General features: G+C 43.1%; 2 long non-coding RNA genes across 4 annotated transcripts in view; one reads left to right on the plus strand and one right to left on the minus strand.

Moving 5' to 3' along the window:
- Positions 1-16,696, plus strand: part of LOC148125673 (uncharacterized) — a 31,073-nt gene extending 14,377 nt beyond the window's left edge. Inside the window, exons 3-4 of the long non-coding RNA XR_015743932.1 lie at positions 6,946-7,000; positions 16,652-16,696. This is a non-coding gene — a long non-coding RNA (uncharacterized LOC148125673). The remainder of the gene's footprint in view (positions 1-6,945; positions 7,001-16,651) is intronic.
- On the minus strand, positions 7,994-20,716 carry LOC148125674 (uncharacterized). Of its 3 annotated transcripts, none has more exons than XR_015743931.1 (4): positions 20,572-20,716; positions 17,477-17,609; positions 16,935-17,016; positions 7,994-9,141 (listed from the first exon to the last, which is right to left on the minus strand). It is a non-coding gene; the product is annotated as an uncharacterized LOC148125674 (long non-coding RNA). The 3 variants fall into 3 exon arrangements; XR_015743930.1 differs by lacking the exon at positions 7,994-9,141 and adding an exon at positions 14,878-15,358 and having other exon boundaries at positions 17,481-17,609; XR_015743929.1 differs by lacking the exon at positions 7,994-9,141 and adding an exon at positions 14,878-15,358.
- Between the last annotated feature and the right edge of the window lie 643 nt (positions 20,717-21,359).

Consider the following 21,359-nt stretch of genomic DNA (forward strand, 5'->3'; position numbering starts at 1 on the left):
ATGTTGCTTATGTCAGCCTACAGATTACATCCATGTTATCCGCAAAGCCGTTCTACAGCTTGAACAAATTTCTTTGCATTTTGAGCCAGCCTATTCCGAGGATATATTTAACATTGTTCATTAGCGAATAAAGTTTCTTCTCAACACGAATAGTTAGCCTATATTAGGTGTTTATAGTTCAGCTGGATTTCTTAAGGTCAGTTTTTAATAGAGTCCTCCAACTGGGAGATGAAAGATAGCTGCCACACTGTTCAGACTGCCGGGCTCCTAGCCAGACGGGGCTCCTATGGAGAATGTCTCTACACAGAGGCTACGTGGAGGTTGCCATCATTTTTTGTGTGCTGGCAAGAGTCTTTTCTTGTGCTACCGAGATGGTGCAAATTGCAGAAGCTAGATCAACCAGCCCCCGCTTGCAATTGCCAGCTCCCGTACAAAGCACCTCCTTGTGAGTCTTTCTTTAGTTTGAGTTCAGAAGCAGCTCATATAAGTCTGGGAGGAAATTTGGGTAGGGCAACCAGATTGTACCAAGTAGAAACTGAAGAAAAGGATGCTGGGAATCTGAAACCATCTACCTGTCTCTTCCCTTCCTTCCTTCCTCCCTCCCTTCCTTCTTCATCCCTCCCTCTCTCCCTTCATTCTCCCTTCTTTCCTTTCTTCCTTTCTCCTTCCTCCATCCTGCCCTCCCTCTCTTCTTTCCTCCCTCCCTCTGTCCTTTCTTCCTTCCTTCTTTCCTTCCTTCCTTCATCCTCTCCCTCCCTCCCTTCTTTCCTCCTTCTTTCCTTCCTTCCTTCTCCCTCCCTTCTTCCTTCTTTATTTCCTTCATCCTTCCTTTCTTTCTTCTGTCCTTTCTTCCTTCCTTTCAAAATGATTTAGGTAGTAATAAAAATTAAGCTGAGTAGAAATGTATCAGACTTTTGAATTTATTTATGTCCATTTATGCTATTTATTTATGTCCATTTCTTCCCCACTGAAAGATGCCCACTGAAAAATGTTCCTGTTTTATCAAAACTGTGTTGTTGTTGTTTCAGTTTGGTCTGAGGGGGACCCACTACTCAAATAAATTTGGAGCTTAGCACTTGCTTCTGCAGGCACTGGGCTCTGCTGAAGTTGCTTATTTGAAAAGGAAACACATCATGGAGATGGAGATAAAAATGGAGATGGAGACAGATGGTGGAGATGGATGATGGAGATGGTGATAGATAGAGATGGAGATGTGGATATATGATGAGATGGAGACATGATGGAGGTAGAGAGAGATGATGGAGAGATAGAGATGGAGATGGATGATGGAGATGGAGATGGGGATATATGATGGAGATGGAGACATGATGGAGGTGGAGAGAGATGATGGAGTTAGATAGAGATGGAGATGGATGGTGGAGATGGAGATGGGGATATATGATGGAGATGGAGACATGATGGAGGTAGAGAGAGATGATGGAGTTAGATAGAGATGGAGATGGATGATGGAGATGGAGATGGGGATATATGATGGAGATGGAGACATGATGGAGGTAGAGAGAGATGATGGAGTTAGATAGAGATGGAGATGGATGATGGAGATGGGGATATATGATGGAGATGGAGACATGATGGAGGTGGAGAGAGATGATGGATGCAGATAGATGATGGAGATGAGATAGATCATGGAAATTGAGATAGATAATGGATATGGAGATCAAAATGGAGATGGAGATGGAGGAGACAGAGATGTATTAACATAATAATATGTATGGCCGGTGTTGTTATCTTGGATCTAACCTTTTGAGATTGTTCTAATTAGAGACAAGGGATAACATAGAGAATATATTTGCAAAACTCAAAAGGTAGCAACAAGAGTAAGAAAAGAGCACAGTCCCAATTCTGCTAGATGAATTTATTTATTTAGAAAGAACCATCAGGTCACAGCCCCGTACCGGGAAAGAAAAATATAGAATCATCAGAAAAAGCAACTATAAAGACACAGCAAATCAAACAGCATTGGATTTTAAACTTCAAAAAGTTTAGAATTTTTTTAATCTATTATTCTTTATGATTACAAATTCTATCTCAAAATATTTTACACCACAACCCATAGCAAAAAAAAAAAATGGGGAGAGAGGGTCCACGGGAGACAGAATCCTACAATTTAACTGAAATGGAAAAAAGCAAACCATCAGAAACAAATCTTCTTTCTCTACCCCTTGGAAATGGGATGAATTGAATACCCCTGTTGGTGGTTTCTCTGCTACCTTATTTTTTTAGTTAAGGGGGAAAATAAGATCGTACATTAGAGTCAGTTAGTCTGATTCTAAATTGGTTAAATTGGAGGAAATTAATAGCACCGTTCCAAAATCAGCTTATCTATATTCATGAGGGTTTAGAAGTGTAGAATTTCTGAACTCCAGAAGAAGACATTCAATTTTCATATCTCCATTTTCAAGTGAAGCTGTGCTGCACATAATCCCTCATTTTAATGGGACAGAACCTTAATCTTCTAATACTTGAGAGCTAGCCAAGGTATACATCAAAACAGCAGAAATACTATTGAACCTCTCCATTTTTCTCCAAGAGTCCGTACCCATTAGCCCAATTAAAATGAAGCTGAGGTAAAGAAGATGGATGTGTTTTAGTTACAGACATTGTGAGTGTTTACTTTTTAGGAAGGTAGAGGACAGTATTAAAATACAGGTAGTCCTCGCCTTATGGACACCATTGAGACTCAAAAGGTCTGACAGACAGTTGTTAAGTAAGCTTTGCCTCATTTTATGACCTTTCTTGCTTCAGGTGTTAACTGAATCACTGCACTTCGGTTAGTGACACGATTGTTAAACAAATCTGGCTTCCCCATTGACTTGTCAGAAGGTTGCAACAAGGGATCACATGACCTCGGGATACCACAATCATCATAAATATGAGTCAGTTGCCAAGCATCTGAATTTTGATCATGTGACCATGGAGATGCTCCAATGTTCATAGCAATAGCATTTAGACTTATATACCACTTTACAGTTTCTGTAGAGATTCTCAGTCATCGAGGTTGTGGTTGTCTCAAAGGTGCTTTTTCAGGAGGTAACTGGACTTTCTGCTTTTTTCTTTTGAAGACGTTTCGCTTCTCATCCAATCAGAGCTTGTTGTTGTGGGGAAAGGAGGAGGAGGAGGAGGAGGAGGAAGGTATATTAGATATATTTGCAAATGAGTTATTTGTAAAAATAATGAAGTTGGGCTGTAAATAAATAAATCTGTTTGTGAGGTAGGAAATGTCAAAAAGGATGAGTTTAAATAAAAAAAAGATTCCGTAGGCTTCTTTGGGAAATTGCTTTAAAATCAAATTAATCCACTTTTTAAAAATAAAATGAATAATAAATAAAATAAAATAATAGAATTAAATTAAAATAATAAAATAAAATAATAAGAAATAAAACAAAATAATAAAATAAATGAAATGAAATGAAAATGAAATAAAATGAAATGAAATAATAAAAAAGTAACAAGAAAAGATGACCATCAGTGCAAGAAATAGAAGCATTCCTATATATTCATGCTATGGGCAACCATGAAGGAACAAATTATATTATACTAAAAACTCTACCCTTTTTCATTTGTATTTTGATATTCCACAAAGGTCTCCAAAAGAAAGGTTCAAAAATATTACTTTAAAAGCGTGGGTCTCCTATTATATGATTTTGGCTGCCGTTTTGATGGTTTTTTAGCCATTTTGGAGATGTCCCTGCTCGCATCTACACCAGAGGTGGTATTCAAGTCAAGTTCACTTAACAACCACGTAATTCACTTAAGGACTGCAGTAATTCACTTAACAACTGCAGCAAAAAAAGCTGGTAAAATGAGGCACAACTTAACAATTATCTTGCTTAGCAACGGAAGTGTTGGACTCAATTGTGGTCATAAGTTGAGGACTATCTGTATGAGATGGTCAGCTGTGGAAGGATCTTTCAATTCCCGGTTCTTCCACTTTCCAATTAAGTTGCAATTTCAGTGTTACCTCTACAAAACAGATGTGACTTTCTAGGCCCCATCAATTATAAATAATTCAACAACTTCCCCAAGAGTCTACCTCAAAGGCAGCATATTCTCGATCTCATGCTATTTGTCTACATTGCTCTCTGCTTAAATGTTCCAGACTGGCGCTATTCAGCAACTAGTAGTAGCAACTCAGTGGCACTCACTAATATACATTTTCTGTGTGAATTTTGGTTACTGCCTTAAGGGTACCTGTATACTTAGATTGTCAATTTTCACCTCGACTGTACAATGAATAACTTCACTGGCTACATGTCCAATAATCAATTTTCACTTTTAATGATGTGTGAGCTTTATCACTTAGATTGTTCAGCTTCTGGGCATTTTCAGTTAAATCAATATACATATTTGACTGAACTATTAAGTGTCACTCAAGTGTAGTCTTAGCAATGAAGGATTCCTTTCCTTCTATTTCCCTCCTTCCACCAACATATATAATTTCTCCATCTGAAAAATGGCTCTATCTGTAAAATACTTGTGACAGAATTTGTGGAAAGTTATTGCTTATAATACTAAGTTTTGTGTAGTAGTTAAGGAGCTACGCTAGAAACTGGGAGACAATGAGCTTTAATCCTGCCTTATGCATAAAGGCCAGTTGAGTGACCAATCACCAGCAGACTAAGTTGTATTCCCTGTTTAGGCATGAAAGCCAGCTGGGAGACTTTGAACCAATCCAAGGAGTTGGTTCAAAACCAAGTTTGGCCATTGTGGAAACTTATTGTAATGACAATGTACTACGGAGTCCTTGGTACTTCCTGAACTTGCCAAAGTTTCATTACCCAGTTAGATAATATAATTAGTGCTAGTGCTCCCCTGTTTATATAGTAGTTTGGCCTGCCAAATGATAGTGGAGGTGTGGTTTTCTTCTTGGTAGTTCCTTAATTAAGGTGCTGTCTGTCTGCTGGATTGTTTGTCTGGTACTAATCCCTGCTTATTTATATAAGCGGTATATAACTCTAAGTGCTATTGCTATAGCTATTTAGGCCACTGCAGAGGATGTGTTTTGGTCTTTTGGTTTCCTTAACTTTTTTATTGTCTCCTTTGAATGGTGTGCAAATGTGGTTTATCTCTATGTGTCTGTTGACGGTTGAGTTGGCTGAATGGCAAGCTTCAAGGAATTTCCTAGCATTTCCCTGGTATGTTATATACTACTGTATATAAACAGGAAGCAAACCTTGCTCAAGTCAAAAATGCTAAGGAATTCTTGGAACTTTGACTGGTTGATTATGTGCCATCAAGTCAGCGTTGACCCAGCAACCATATGGATAATTTTTCACCATGATTGACATTAATGTAATCCTGTAGGCTTTCTAATGGTGGACATATCGCCACTGTAACTGTATCCATCCAGATTGCTGTTTGTCATCCTCATCTTCTCTTGCTTTATGTTTTTTGCAGGACTAGAGCCTTTTTTTTTAGAAAGCTTAGTCTTGACACAAGGTGTCCAAAGGGAGATAATTTATGCCCAATCATTTGTGCCTTGAGTGAGAACTCTGGATTGATTTGATAGGTTATAACATGGGACTGGAAAGAGGAAATAAATGTAGAAATGTCCTCTGCCCAGTATTTCCAGTTCCAGTATTTGATGGGCTGCCACAAAAATAAGGGTGGGTCGACCTGTTTTCCAAAGCACCAGAGGTCAAGACAAGAAACAATGGGTGGAAACTAATCAAAGAGAGAAGCAACCTAGAACTCAGGAGAAATTTCCTGACAGTGAAAACAATTAATCAGTGGAACTGCCTGACTCCAGAAGATGTAGAGATTTTGAAGAAGAGGTGGACAATCATTTGTCTGGAATGGTATAGGTCAGGGGTGTCAAACTCAAAGCCCAGGGGCCAGATCTGGCCCATGGGGTGATTAGATTTACCCCATGGGGCCAGCTTAGAAACAGCAAAGGATCAGCCCACAGTGCCTCTGCCAGCAAAATGGGGCTGGGGGTGGGGCATGTGCAGCCCCTCTGTGCCCCATTTTCAGCTGCAACAGCTTCCTGCAGACCTCTGCCAGCAAAAACAGGGTGCAAGGGGGTGCACACAGCCCCCTGAGCTCCATTTTCACTGGCAGAGAGCTAGCAAAACTAAACTAAAAACAAAACAAAAGGAGAAATGTTTTCCCTTCGCATTTCAGCATGCAAAAAGGGGATAGGAAAGGAGAAAGGGAAAGAGGAAAGACAAAGAAAAAGAAGGAAAGATGGGAATAGAGCAGGGAAGGACAAATAAGGAAAGAAGGGAAGGAAGAAGAAAGGAGAATGAAGAGGGAAGGAAAAAGAAGAAAAGGGAGGGAGGGAGGGAGGGAGGGAGGGAGGGAGGGAGGGAGGAAGGAAGGAAGATTATAACAGATAACAGATAATCAGAGTTGGAAGGGACCTTGTAAGTCATCTAGTCCAACCCCCCACCCCCCCCAAGCGGGAGACCCTACACCATTTCTGACAAATGGCATCCAATCTCTTCTTGAAATTCTCAAGTGATGATGCTCCCTATAATGAGAACGAGGGAGGCTCCATGTCCTGCATGAGTACTTGATCACCACAGGTGCCCCTGACACGAGTCCAATGTCACACCAACCATAGACACGTCCATCATGGCCATGGCTTCCCCAGCCATCCAAGGTCAAACACAATCCTGATACGGCCCTCAAGGAAATTGAGTTTGACACCCCTTGTGTAGATTCTCCTGCTCAGGATCAGACTAGAAGACCTGTAAGGACTCTTCAACTCTGTTATTCTATGTTGTATCTTCTAAATCCTTCTGTAGGCAATCTCTTTCTCTCTCTCTCTCTCTCTCTCTCTCTCTCTCTCTCTCTGTGTGTGTGTGTGTGTGTGTATAATGAGGATAACAAGTTTATATTTACTCCAGAGATTATGACGGATGACAGCATGAGTAGACATTTTCTGCTTGTTCTTTGCTCTTTGTTCCCACGCATCTCAAGGTTCATAGAGGTGAGGACAGCCACGGGTTACCTTGAAGCTGTCTCTGATGATTTGGTGAGTGAAAATGGTGATGGTATGGAAAGGACCTTGGGTCACGCAACTACTCAATGTGAAATGGAAGAGTGGCATTACCATGGAATACAGGAAAATGACAAAATGCGCCTAGGATCCAACTGTGAGAAATACTTAGTTGTAATCTGCTTGAATTAGTTCACATTTTTAAGTACCGAGAGCAATGCCAATCAAGGACAACAAAGGAGGATCTAACACTTTATACAAAAACGTCCACCAGTGTTCTTTTCAAACAAGAACAAACGCAATGATTTGACACAGAGGCTGCGGTGTGATCAAAAAGGTACATTAGCGAGCGAGCTATCCACAGTGCTCTTTGTGGTAGGAGATCACAAGGAACTTTATTTAAAACTAAACTTAGCAAATGACAACAGAACATGAGAGACAGAAAGTAAAGCAGATTAGTCTTTCAAGACGAATACTTAAGAAATGCCAAGGGCCATATTAACTAGAGAAAGCTTAGTGAATCTTTGCGTGTGTGAGCAAAAGGTATGTGTTACACAGAGAAGCATTTCTCCATCTTCCCCCTTTTGTCATCAGAGGTTTATGCATTAACTGTAGATTTGTGGACTTCAAGCTCCCAATCAGCTTACTGGAGTCCATCCATCTTCAAGTTGCCAAAGTTGAGAAACACTGAGATAGATAATAGATGAGAGAGAGGGGGAGTGGGGGAGAGGGGAGAGGGGAGACGGGAGAGGGGAGAGGGAGAGAGAGGGGGAGACGATAGATGGGTGGATGGGTGGGTGGATGGGTGGATGGAGATAGAGAGATAGATAGTCATATAGACAGACAGACAGACCTAGATAGATAGAGATGGATGGGTGGATGGATGGATGGATGGATGGATGGAGATGATAGATGGATGGATGGATGGATGGAAGGATGGATGGAAGGATGGATGGATGGATGGATGGATGGATGGATGGATGGATAGGATAGGATAGGATAGGATAGGATAGGATAGGATAGATAGGATAGATAGATAGATAGATAGATAGATAGATAGATAGATAGATAGATAGTTAGATAGATAGATAGATAATAGATAAGATAGACAGACAGACAAACAGACAGATAGATGATCAGAAGGTATGTTGGTAGGAATAGATAGATAGATAGATAGATAGATAGATAGATAGATAGATAGATACCGTTGTACCGTTTCACCCAGAGTCCCATCAGATTTTGTTCCCCAATTCAGCAAAGCGAAACTGCTCTTACAGAAGTAACTGCAACAACAAAACACCCCCCCTCCCCCCAAAAAAGGATGGAGGAGTATCCTGCCAAAGCAGCAACATTTGGAAGAAAATGTTCACGTCCTAATTATTGAACATGAGAAATGTGTAAAATCCCCTCATATCGTAGCTATACACTTGACAATTGTTTTCTCACTTCGGCAGCCAAACAGGCAGGCTTGGTGATGTAATCTTTTTAACAGGGTGTCGACGGTTTTTCTGCTCGGCAGAAGGAACGTACCGTACTTTTTACTAGTGCCGAAGCCACAAAAACAAAGCCAGGGTGGTTGTTAAAATAATGAGCAGTTGAAGAACAAATTTAATTCCCTCACAACAGTGCCGGCTGCCAGAGTCATAGAAATAGCTAAAGACATCTTGCGTCTATGACCAGCTGGGGAAGGGAAAAGAAGATGGCTTCCCCTCCCTTGTGGTGAAACTGGGTGGCGTTACACCCATTACACCATTTAGTGGTGAACTGACATATAAATAGACCAAGAACTTTAAGCTTTTGCCAACCGTGGATAAATGGGTGTCCTGTTCAGTCACGGTCCCGTTATGCTTATGAGTTCATGAGAAAAATTGGGTTTGCACTGGATAAGGTGACTCAATCCGCTGAGGGGAAAAAGCTCTCAATTTTACCTCTTTTGTTCATCTGGAAGGCAGGCGGGTATGATGATTAAATAACAAACTGGACCAAGGAGGTCTAAGTTCAAATTCCACGATGATTTAAGGAAGATGTTAAAAGCGTCAGTCCGGAATAAGTTCGCATGCAGAACTAGTTTTTGCTATTGTTAACAGTTCATAAAGTTGGTGGGTGGAGTGGGAGATTTTAAGCTTTTTCCATGGGGTCTGTATCCTGTTAAGCCAGCATCCCTCTCCAATGGCGGCCTCATAAAGGAAAGAAGAAAGAAGTTGGGTTTTACAGTCCACGTGGAGTGGATTTGGGTTAGTCCTCAACTTATAACCGATGGTAAGTTGTGGTAGTCCTCAGGTTATGGCTGGTCACTTAGCAACCATTCAAAGTCACCACAGACCTCCTAAAAACATACTTATGATCCCGTCCCGAAGTTACATCTGCTGCAGCACCCCTTTGGTTGTTCGCTTTTATGACTGACCACAAAGATGCGGTAGCACAGGGATGTCAAACTTAAGGCCAGTGGACCACATCTGGCCCATGGGGTGCTTAGATCTCACCCAAGAGGCCACCCCGGAAAGAGCAAACAACCAGCCCACGGGGCTTCTTCTAGTGAAAACGGAACTCCGTTTTTACTGGCAGAGAGCTGCAGGAGGCTGTTGCGGCCGAAAACAGGCCCGTGTGTGTATGTGTGTGTTTGTGTGCACATACCCACCCACCCCCGACCTCCATTTTTGTTGGCAGAGGGCTAGCAAAACAAACTAAAAACCAAACAAAAAGAGAAATGTTTCCCTGTTGGCATTTGAGCATGCAAGAAGGGACAGGAAAGGAGAAAGGAGAAAGGGAAAGAGGACAGACAAAGACAAAGAAAAAGATGGGGAGATGGCAAGAGAGCGAGGAAAGAAAAAGAAGGAAAGAAGGGAAGGAAGAAGAAAGGAGAATAAAGAGGGAAGGAAGGAAGGAAGGAAGGAAGGAAGGAAGGAAGGAAGGAAGGAAGGAAGGAAGGAAGGAAGGAAGGAAGGAAGGAAGGAAGGAAGGAAGGAGGGAAGGGAAGGAAGGAAAGGAAGGAGTGAAGGGAAGGCAAGAAAGAAGGAAGGAAGGAAGGAAGGAAGGAAGGAAGGAAGGAAGGAAGGAAGGAAGGAAGGAAGGAAGGGAGGAGGGAGGGAGGGAAAGGAAGGAGGGAAGGAAAGGAAGGAAGGAAAGGAAGGGAAGGAAGGGAGGGAGGGAGGGAGGGAAAGGAAGGGAGGGAGGGAGGGAGGGAAAGGAAGGAAGGAAGGAAGGAAGATACATTATAATGAGGAAGGGTCTCAGGGAAGTCCTGCCTTAGCATTTGTCCCTGATAGGTGCCCCCAACATAAGCTGGCCACACCCACCCTAGCCATGCTCACCCTGGCCATGCCCCCTGCCCCCCTCCACTGAGATCAAACACAACCCTGATATGGCCCTCAATGAAATTGAGTTTGACACCCCCGCTGTAGCGCATCCCCCACCTGTTCTCTTCCATCCTGTGCTGCTGGATTCCCACATGCGCTGGGCCTGCTTTGCCACTGCTCGGGGCTGCTCACGCTCACCCCCACCCCCACATCTCCCCATATTGGAAGATTCCCCCATTCCAAGGTCGAGGTAGGGAAGGAGGACAGGTTGTTCTGTCGGTGGGCCACGTGCCACAATCCTGCACGTGTGGCCAAACTGCTGGTCAAGTTCTGGTTGACGTTAGCCTTGGTTCTGGAGGCATTAGCTTCACTAGCAAAATGCTAGCAATGTAACTGCCGGTACAGCTCAGACCAGCTTTACTGAGGAAAGGAAAACCAATATCTTCACTGGGACTATTTTGCTCTGGAAAGGGGAATAGGAATGGGAGATGTTATGTCCTTGGGACTGACCGAAGTCCCCAACCAGGTCCGTTCATGTTGCGGGGGCGTTTGCTGCTCCCATTGGTTGGCTCCCTTCGACAGCCAGCTATGAAAGCCGGCTGCTGGGTTGAGCCAGCCGCTGTTCGGTGGGCATGTCTGCTTGTTAGTGGCAGATGCGACAGCCCTTTATTCTATTGAATAAAGCCGTTCTGTGTTATGCTCTGGTCTAGCCTCCCATTACTCGGTCTACAACACTGGCGACGAAGGTGGGATCAGGCTAACCAGAAGCAACCAACAAATCGAGTTGAAATCACACCCAGCGCTGAGCCGCAGCCGCGCCGCTGAGAGCTCGGCCAGCTTGCTAAGAGCAGGAAGTGAAAGCAGAGCGTCTGCAGCCGCTCGGTTAGAAAGCTACAGAAGCGAAAGTCGGGCGCTGAGAGCCGCAGCCGCCCAGCTCGTAAAAGAGCGCGAGATTCAAACCGCTGCCGTTTGAATCCAAGCCTTTAGTGAAGTCAGCACTGTGTTCACAGTTGCTAACGCTCTCCAGGGAGCGCGCAATTGAATCACTGACAGTTACGGCGCTACGGCTGCCTACGCTCTCCAGGAGCGCGAAATACAAATTGCTGTCAGTTACAGCGCTATAGCCACAGCCGCCAAGTGCTAACAGGGGGCGTGAAATACGAAAAACCTCTCAAGAGCTGAAGTCACTGAGCAAGGTGAGGCACTGCAGCCACAGCCGCCACGCTCACGGTAGCACATTCAGAGCCACATGTATCCAGAGAGATAGATCAGTCAGCTAACAGACTGAAATTCCAAGAAGAACTCCAACCCGGCTTTCCCGCCATTTAAGCTGGACGAAGAGAAGTGGGACTCTTATAGAAACCGCTTCAATCACTACATTGATGCCATCGGTCTGGCTGATGCTGCGGAGCACAGGAAGAAGTCTTACTTCCTTAGCTACTGTGGGGCCGCAGTCTTCGATGCACTTTTCGCGCCTCGGAAATCAAGAACGTCCCATGGGCCGAGCTGTTGGAAACGCTTTCCAACCATTACTCTCCAAAACCATCGCAGATTGCTAGGCGTTTTGCCTTTCGGATGAGGAAGCAAGCCGAGGGGGAATCCATCAATCAATACATGGCCGCCCTGAGGACAGCAGCTCTCCACTGCGAGTTCAAAAATAACTTGGACGACATGTTACTCGACCAACTCGTCTGCGGGGTCAAAGACTTGAGGCTCCAGAGACGTTTACTGGCCAGAAAGGATCTTAACCTCTCCCAAGCCGTCGAAGAAGCCTTAGCTACAGAACTAGCAACCCAGTCAGCCGCTGAGATCCAGGGCACCACACCCAAACCCAGCTCTACTTCCGTACATTCTGAGGAGGCGGTGAGTGAGGACGACTCTACTGAACACTCAGATGTTCAGCGTCTCAAACCATCTAGATGACCACAGGTAGGGGCGAGGCAGGGAAACGGCAACGCGCCCAAGTGCATTCTCTTGTGCCTATTCTGCGGAGGACCCCATTCCCGGGCAGCTTGCAGGTTCAGGAACGCTGCTTGCAACAACTGCCACAAGAAAGGCCACATCGCCAGGGTCTGCCAGGCAGCACACAGTGGGGCTCAAAACTCTCCTTCTTATTCTTCTCCTGGGCCTCAAAGGCAAGTAGAAAACTGTTACACGTGCTATCACGCTAACCACACTTTTCTTACCTCTAATAAAATCACACTTTCTATCTATTTAGAAGGTAAGCCTTGCTGCATGGAAGTAGACACGGGGTCAGCACTCTCAATCATCTCATGGAACACACTCAAGAAACTCCAGCCCAGTCTGTCGAGGAACCAACTTCAAAAGTGCCATCTCACCTTGAGGGACTATCAAGGAAAGAACATTCCAGTACTCGGCAAAGGCAAGTTCCTCGTTAAATTTAAAACCTTCAAAGGCCATTTGCCTTTAGTGGTCGTTGACGGTGCCCTCCCTAGTCTTTTGGGGTTGGATTGGTTCCCCTCTCTCGGCCTTAGTATAACAGGAATCCATGCTGTCTCAGCTTCTTATATTGACTCGTTATTTGCAGACTACTCTGATGTATTCAGTAATGAATTAGGATGTTACAATGGCACGCCCATTTCTTTTTCGGTAGACCCTCAAGCAGTTCCCATCCGTTTAAAACCACGTAGAGTACCTTTTGCCATACGCCCAAAACTGGATGCGGAACTGGACAAATTACTCAAGCAAGGGGTGATAGAACCCACGGATTTTGCCAAGTGGGAGACCCCGATTGTCACGCCCCTTAAGAAAGATGGCAGTTTAAGAATTTGTTCTGATTATAAGACCACAATTAACCGCTACCTACAGGTTAGCGCTTACCCAGTCCCAGTCATTCAGCACCTGTTGCACACATTCGAACCTGGCACCATTTTCGCCAAATTGGACATAACAGGAGACATCTACAGTGTGGGGAAACCTTGTGATCGCTTGTGATCCTTATTCCTGTAGATGTTCCTTTTCTTCAGAAGATCCTTCACATCAGTAACCAAATGGAGAGAGGTTAGAAAGTAAAAGGCACTTGGTTTGTTTCTCATACTATTCTTTTGTTTCTTCTTTCTTTCTTTCTTTCTTTCTTTCTTTCTTTCTTTCTTTCTTTCTTTCTTTCTTTCTTTCTTCTTTCTTTCTTTCTTCCTTTCTTCCTTTCTTCCTTCCTTCCTTCCTTCCTTCCTTTCCTTTCCTTTCCGTTCCTTCCTTTCCTTCCCTCTCTCCCTCCCTCCCTCCATCCCTTACCCTTCCTTCCTTCCACCCTTCTTTCTAATGCAGGGGTGTCAATCCCAATTTCATTGAAAGCCACAACACGGCTGTGGTTGACCTGGGGGGGGGGGGCTGGGGGGGGCTGGCCAACTGGGTGGGTGTGGCTAGTTTGACCCCACTCCCCCAAACTGCTGGCATGTTTCCTCTTTGCATTGGGTAGGCTGGGCCGAAGCCAGCTGTCCCAATCTTTCCTCTTCACATTGGGTAGGCCAGGACAGCCCTGCAGGTTGGATCCAGGGATGGGCTGCTGGGGGTTCGCAGGGATTCAGGGGAGCCCCTAGCTAAGATTCTGTGCATTTCAGAGAACCCCCCCCAAAACCCACTCCTGGCTGGGCCCGCCCACCCCGCCCTGCTCCTCCCAGGAGTCCTCACACAGCCCGTTATGGATCCAGGAAAGTGCAGGGTGCACGCAGAGGCTCAGGGAGGGTGAAAAATTGGGCCTACCGGAAGTTTAGGAAAGCCGGAATTGACCCCATTTCCGGCTTCCTGAGAGCTTCCAGAGAGAAGGCCCTTTTCACCCTCCTGGAGGCTCAAGGAAAGCCTCCAGAGCACGGGGAGGGCAAAAACGCCACCCCACTCCCACCTACCCCCGGCCTGGTGCAGGAGGCCGATTAGGCCACGCCCACCATGGCCACATCCACCCAGCAACTGGGCAGAGAACCCTTTGCTAAAATTTTGAAGCCCAACCCTGGCTGGATCTGGCCATGGGCCTTGAGTTTGACCTCCCTGCTCTAATCCAAAGGAGTGCATCTCTCTCCAAGCGAGAAGCAACAGCCGTTAGGAATGGATTTCCTCGAGAAAGATTCTCAGCCCTTCCATAATTTCATTATTTAATGCAGTCATTGAACAGATAATGCAAGTTAAATTGTTGCTGTTGTGTTGCACTCTCCTGCCGAATTGAATTTGCTTAAAAGAAATCCGTCTCGGTAAAAATAATAACAATAAAAAAAACCCAGGTTCATAAGTGTACCAAGTTAGATATTTAAAAATGATTATCATAAAGAAACTATCAATTGAATAGATTTGCCATTATTTAGACATAATGCAAGCCTATACTTAGGGATGAATAGAAAGAAAACAAGCAGGAGGTTCCGTTTCATAATGGCCTTTCTTGCATCTAATCGACCTTCCTGTTTGAAAACATGTAATTTGTGCCGGAGATTCCATAATGCCACCAACCAAGAGACAGCAGAAAGACAAATTATCATTTTGGGTCCCCCACAACCTCCCACTCAGATAACAATACCCTGAAAAAACTGTCAGTGGAGAAAGTAAAGTCGGAGAGAACAATCGCAATACTTAGCATTTATTAATTGACAAAAGATGTAATCATGGGGAGTTTTGTCAATAGTTTCAATGGGAAGCAGATTGCCTCTTAAATCCGCACATTGTGGAGATGATCTAAGCGTCTTTTCGAAAGCGAAGTGCGCAGTCAGCATACAGGTGGTCGTAAGTCAAGGACCAATTGAGCCCCAAATATCCGTTGCTAAGCTAAACAGTTGTTGAAGTAATTTTTGCCCCATTTTAATGAGCTTTCTTGCCACCGTGGTTAAGTGAATCACTGCAGTTAGGAAGACAGTTGTTAAGTGAATCTGGCGCCCCCAATTGGCTTCGCTCATCAGAAGATCGCAAAAGGGAATCACATGACCCCAGGACACTGCAACCGTCATAAGTACCTGCCAGTTGCCAAGCATCTGAATTTTGATCATGTGAGCGCGGGGATGCTGCAATGGTGGTGTGAAAAGCAGTCAAAAGTCACTTTTTTCAATGCTGTTGTAACTTCGAATGGTCGCTAAATGAACTGTTGAAAATTGAGGACTACCTGTACATGGAAACAGTAAAACTGAATGGAAACCAGGTGGTCAGGGAAGGTTTTGTTTGCTTGCTTGCTAAATATAGGCTAAGCAGACAGAAGTCCATTGCCTTCTATACAGTTATATTTTAAAGCCTCCAGCTGAGAGTCATCATCATCATCATCATAATTTAATGACCCCCATAATCCCTTGCAGGCCACTGAATGTAGCTAGCAGAGTATTTACTGGCCGGATGCCCTTCCTATCGCCAATGCAGAGTTTTGTTCGGCAGATATATTCTCAGCGTGCCCAGAGAGAGAAAAATCTGCCCCTACCTAGGATCGAACTCACAGCCTCCTGATTGTGAGGCAAGGGCCCCTCTTCTAGGCCACCGCACCACTCTAAAGCCCCCAGCTGAGAATAATGAAATCCCATTATTCAAATTGTAGGGACCCTCCTGGATATGAAACCTGGACACGACTAACTTGGTTTGCGGCTGGTCTCTTGTTCAATTGGCAGAGTCGTGATTCTATCTTGCCCTCAAAAAACTGACCAGGAGAAAGAATGAGGTAACGGGGGGCGAGTTGGACAGGGGCAGGGTGCGGGGGGAAGGATTTTTTTTTAAAAAAAGAACATAATGCTAAATTTATGTGCCACCAGAGTAATATATCAGGGCCTCTGAGCTGATTAGAGCCAGATGTTGCTAACAATGTTAACGTTTATGGTGCAATGGCAGGTGAGGGAATAAACCGCTTTCTTGAGGGCCTTCAAAAATCAAATTGGCAGTTTCTGCTGACTCTGGACGCCAACGTTCCTGTTAGGGCTACAATGCCATTGTTGTTCCCTAATATTAGGCGGTGTGTCATGTAAATGAACTTGAATATATCGTTTGACTTGACAAGGGTGCTTAAGGCCAAGGTTACATATGTTTGGCATTATAAACCAGTCGAGGTTAAACAATAATTTTATTAATAACAGGCTTGTGGCCTAGGAAAGGGAAGGGAGACAGAATGGCTCTGATGTTGCCGCATATGGCCATGTCAAGGATTTTTTTTTTTAAAAAAACTATTATTTTGGCTTATCAAGAGTTATTTGCCTTTTTATTTCCACTGAAACAAGGCTTGGTATTAATCTGTCATGGCTGTAGCCCAAAACAAGCAACCCAAATGGTTGCTTCCCGGTAAAAAGACGGATTAAATGTTTATAAATCTTCAGCTAGCTGGTTTTTGTAAATGATAAAGTGAAAAGCCCAGAGCTTCATAGTCTGATGCTCATTTGTTTCCTTTGTTTTATATCCATCTTTGTTACTTTTTCCTTGTTAGCGCAAATTATGGGTGCATTTACAACTAATGGAGGAGGAGGAGGGGGAGGAGAAGAAGAAGAAGAAGAAGAAGAAGAAGAAGAAGAAGAAGAAGAAGAAGAAGAAGAAGAAGAAGAAGAAGAAGAAGAAGAAGAAGAAGAAGAAGAAGAAGAAGAAGAAGAAGAAGAAGAAGAAGAAGAAGAAGAAGAAGAAGAAGAAGAAGAAGAAGAAGAAGAAGGGGTTAAGATATTTAAAACATTATACTGGCTGCATAAAACATATTAAATGCATTCATCTCTACATACCTGTCATGAAGGTCAGTGAAAGGTTACGACTGACGGGAAAAAAAATGTCCACCACTCTATCCTTCTGTCTCTGCCTCTAAATCTAACAAGAAATATCTTGGAGTGGTGGAAAGACATTTAATCTGAACGATACACAATAAGCCATGAAGCCATGATAGGTGTAATGTGGCAAATAATCAGCTCGGATCCATGAAATATTTATTTCTAAATGAATTGGATAAAGTGTTGAGCTGAGCATTGTTTTTAAACAATAAAAGTGCTGCAAAGGTAAATGCAATGCAGTATTTTTACACAGCTACTAAGTATTCTTTAAGCATGAAGCAAAACAGAACTTCGCAAGATGTTCTACTATATCACAGCATTGTGCCTGACAGCCTTTGCTTTGCCACAGTCTGGCCAAAATGGCAGAGGCCTCCTTGGGCCATTCCTGTGGAAGGGTTGCATCCACCTTAAACTTTGTAGTAAGAGAGGCTCACCTGTTCTACAGGTAGATGATGGCAGGAAGACCTATAGGGTACAGTATATTTAGCAGAGATACATACATACCGTAGTTGGGGAATACATGGGAATGCATCCAAGTTCCATGTGCTAATTTTAAATCTTTATGTTCAAAGACACATTTAGTAATCATTATGGAAAGGCTGTGCTGAATTATGCTCAACTCCTGGTGGTTTTCTTGGCAAAGAGAGAGGGGGAGGGAGGGGGGGAGAGAGACAGAGAGAGAGAGACAGAGAGAGATGGTTTACCAATGCTTTATTCCAGAATTTAAAAAAATAACAAATGTCTAACTCAGCTCCAGCTTTTCTTAACCTGATGGTAGAGAAGACATAAGACAAAAACAGGTTGGATGTAACTTTTATTGGCCATGGGTTCACGTGGTCTGAGTTGAACGTTGGGGATCGCATTCCCTCAAGAAATTCAGGCCAAAACAACCTTCGTCTAAATTAAAAACAGAGAACTTGATTGCTCCCTATGATCACTTAAAAAAATTAATATGGGGAGTGACATGAGGAGCTATATAGGATCCTGGAAGGCAGAGGGGAAAAGCAATGGATGGAAACCAACCGAGGACAGAAGCAACCTAGAATTAAGGACAGTGATTAACAATTAATCAGTGGAACAGCATGCCTCCAGAAATTGTGGGTGTTCCATCTCTGGTAGCTTTTAAGAAGAGACTGGACAACCATTTGTGTAGACATTTAGTAAAAGGCAACAGAATGGAAAGGTTACCAACCACCTTGCCACAAACACTTTCAACTGACAGGAGGGAAGCAATGAAAAGCATAAGTAAAGGTAAAGGTTCCCCTCGCACGTACGTGCTACTTGTTTCCGGCTCTAGGGGGCGGTGCTCATCTCCATTACAAAGCCGAAGAGCCAGCGCTGTCCGAAGACGTCTCTGTGGTCATGTGACCAGCATAACTAAACACTGAAGGTGCACGGAACGCTGTTCCCTTCCCATCAAAGGCGGTCCCTATTTTCCTACTTGCATTTTTACATGCTTTCGAACTGCTAGGTTGGCAGAAGCTGGGACAAGTAACGGGACCTTACGCGGTGCTAGGGATTCAAATCGCCGAACTGACGACCTTTCTGATTGACAAGCTCAGCATCTTAGCCACTGAGCCGCTGTGTCCCTGATAATGAAAAGCATAGGGCTGCCTTTTGTGTACAGGTGGTCCTTGCCTTACAACAATTCCTTTAGTGAGTGTTCCAAGTTACAACGGGCACTGAAAAATGTGACTGATGACCATTTTTCACAGTTACGACCTTTGCAACATCCCCACGATCACGGGATCAAGATTCAGATGCTTGGAAACTGGTTTATACTTTATGACCATTGCTGTGTCCCAAGGTTGCGACTTTTGCAATCTTCTGACAAGCAAAGTCCATTGGGGAAGCCAGATTCGCTTAAATAAATTTAATTTTATGAAAGTTTCTCCTCTGGTAATACTATGCTAACTAGGGCATTCAAAACTTTTGCTAGATCAATACTTGAATTCAGCTCTGCTGTCTGGAATCCGCACTGTATATCAGACATAAGTACAATTGAGCGAGTCCAGAAGTATTTTACCAGAAGAGTACTACACTCCGCTGTTCACAACAGAATACCCTACAACACCAGACTTGAGATACTTGGCTTAGACAACCTTGAACTATGCCGACTAAGATTAGACTTAAGCATAGTGCATAAAATCATATGTTACAACATCTTACCAGTTAATGAATATTTCAGCTTTAACAACAACACAAGAGCACACAACAGATTAAACTAAATGTAAACCACTCCAAACTCGATTGCAGGCAGTATGATTTCAGCAAGAGAGTACTCAATGTCTGGAATGATTCTGTTGTCACCTGCTCAAGCCCCCATTCCTTTACCCTCAAACTAACCTCTTTTTTTAATTTTTAAAAATAAACTTTATTAAGGATTTTAAAAAGTATATACAATGCATAATATAAGACATTTCGTTGCAAACAAAATCAATGTGAAAAATAAATTGAATAAACATCAAACATATATATTTCTAATCAATTAGTGTGTTCTTTTATCAAAAGCAATTTTTCTAATATTCATTTCCTGTTTCTGGTAAATATTCTTAATCTAACCACTTTGTTTTTTCCATTCCTTATCTTTTTATTCCCTGGTTTTTATCCTTAATCCAATTGTACCATTTTCCCCAAACTGTACTATATTTTGAGTCTACCTCATCCTTTAGTTTTTGGGTAAGTACATCCATTTTCGCGCAGTCCAGAACCTTCTAGATTATCAAGTGGTTTGTTGGCATTTGGTCACCCTTCCAGCATTGTGCAAACGCAATTCTTGCTGCCATGATTATATGAAGAATTAAATATTTCATTTCTTTTGCGCGATTGCCTTTTATCATTGCCAATAAAAATATTTCGGCCTTAAATTCTAGTTGAATATTTGTAATTCCTTTTATCCAAATTCTGATTTTTTTTTCCCAGTGTTTTTTACTTTTTGGGCAAAGCCACCAAGCGTGGAAGAAGGTACCCCTCCTTTGCTTACATTTCCAGCAAAGCGGACTTAGGTTTGGGTACATATTAGCCAGGCTTGAGGGTGCCAGGTACCACCGATAACACATTTTGTATTGATTCTCTTTATAGACCGCCGATTTTGTTACTTTATAATTTTGTTTCCAGATTTTTTCCCAATCTTCCAGGTTAATGTTGTGCCCTACATTCCTTGCCCATGCAATCACTGTGCTCTTAACTATTTCTTTTGCCATTTCAAATTCTAAAAGGTAATTTCAAACTAACCTCTAACCTCTAAACCTTTCAAACTAACCTCTATTGACCTCACCCCATAAGCAAACCATCTGTCCCTGTCCTATTGTCCCCCATTTATTAGTTCCCATTTCTTGTATTTAAACTTATGTTTATTCTTGTTTCTGTTATATTGTAAGCTTTTGACAAATAAATAAACAAACAAATAAATTAAATAAATAAATAAATAAATAAATACCAGGTGACTAACTTATCAACTGCAGTGATTCACTTAAGAACGGTGGCAAGAAAGATCGTAAAACAGGGCAAAACTCACCGAACAAATGCCTCACTGAACAACAGAAAATTTGGGCTCAACTGTGGTTGTAAGTCGAGAACTACCTGTATTACCTACCTTTCCTGTTAGATATAGACAAAATAGCCCTTTGGGTCCATGTGCCAGCTCAGCCACAAGCCGCCCACTCACACACACACACACTGTCAGATCTGCAGACCATCTCGGCTTTAACTATCAAAAGAAACAGGAATGCCCGGGACAGTGGGGGCCCTCATTCACAAAATCTCCTCCTTAAGTGTTTACATTGTGAGCTGTTCATTAGGTAAACTCAAGGAGTGAACAGTAGGATTATTATGCTTGCAAACTTGAGTCAATCTGCCCCACTTTTCATCAATATTGTTTTTATGAACCAGAGAGTCCATAGGGATGAATAGCATTATATCACAAAGCATAGCTGGAGGAGGAAGGAGCAGAGAAACAGAAGGCATTGTTCCCTGCATAATGGCTTACTGATAACCAAACAGAGGCGGAGGCCTACTGAATACTTCATTATTTCAGCCAAAGGGTCTGCAAACGAAGGGAACAGGATAAGCCTTCAGCCGGCCTCTCCTCGGGTTAAACTATAACAAATTTGTACACAGAAATAGAAAGGATGCTGCAGGTTCTTCTTTGCTTTCTTGGAACTTTCAGAATTATTGCATGCGGGCGGCTCGAAATATCTTTCTGCATGGATGCGAATATGTGAATATTCCTAGAATGAATAACAGAACAGCAGAGTTGGAAGGGACCTTGGAGATCTTCTAGTCCAACCCCCTGATCAAGCAAGAAACCCTATACCATTCCAAGCAAATAGTTGTCTAATCTGTTCTTAAAAATCTCCAGCCCTGGAGAACCTACAACTTCTT

The sequence above is a fragment of the Pseudonaja textilis genome, chromosome 5 (genome assembly GCF_049901715.1).
Source record: "Pseudonaja textilis isolate UNSWEBS1 chromosome 5, rPseTex1.2, whole genome shotgun sequence".
Classification (NCBI taxonomy): domain Eukaryota; kingdom Metazoa; phylum Chordata; class Lepidosauria; order Squamata; family Elapidae; genus Pseudonaja; species Pseudonaja textilis.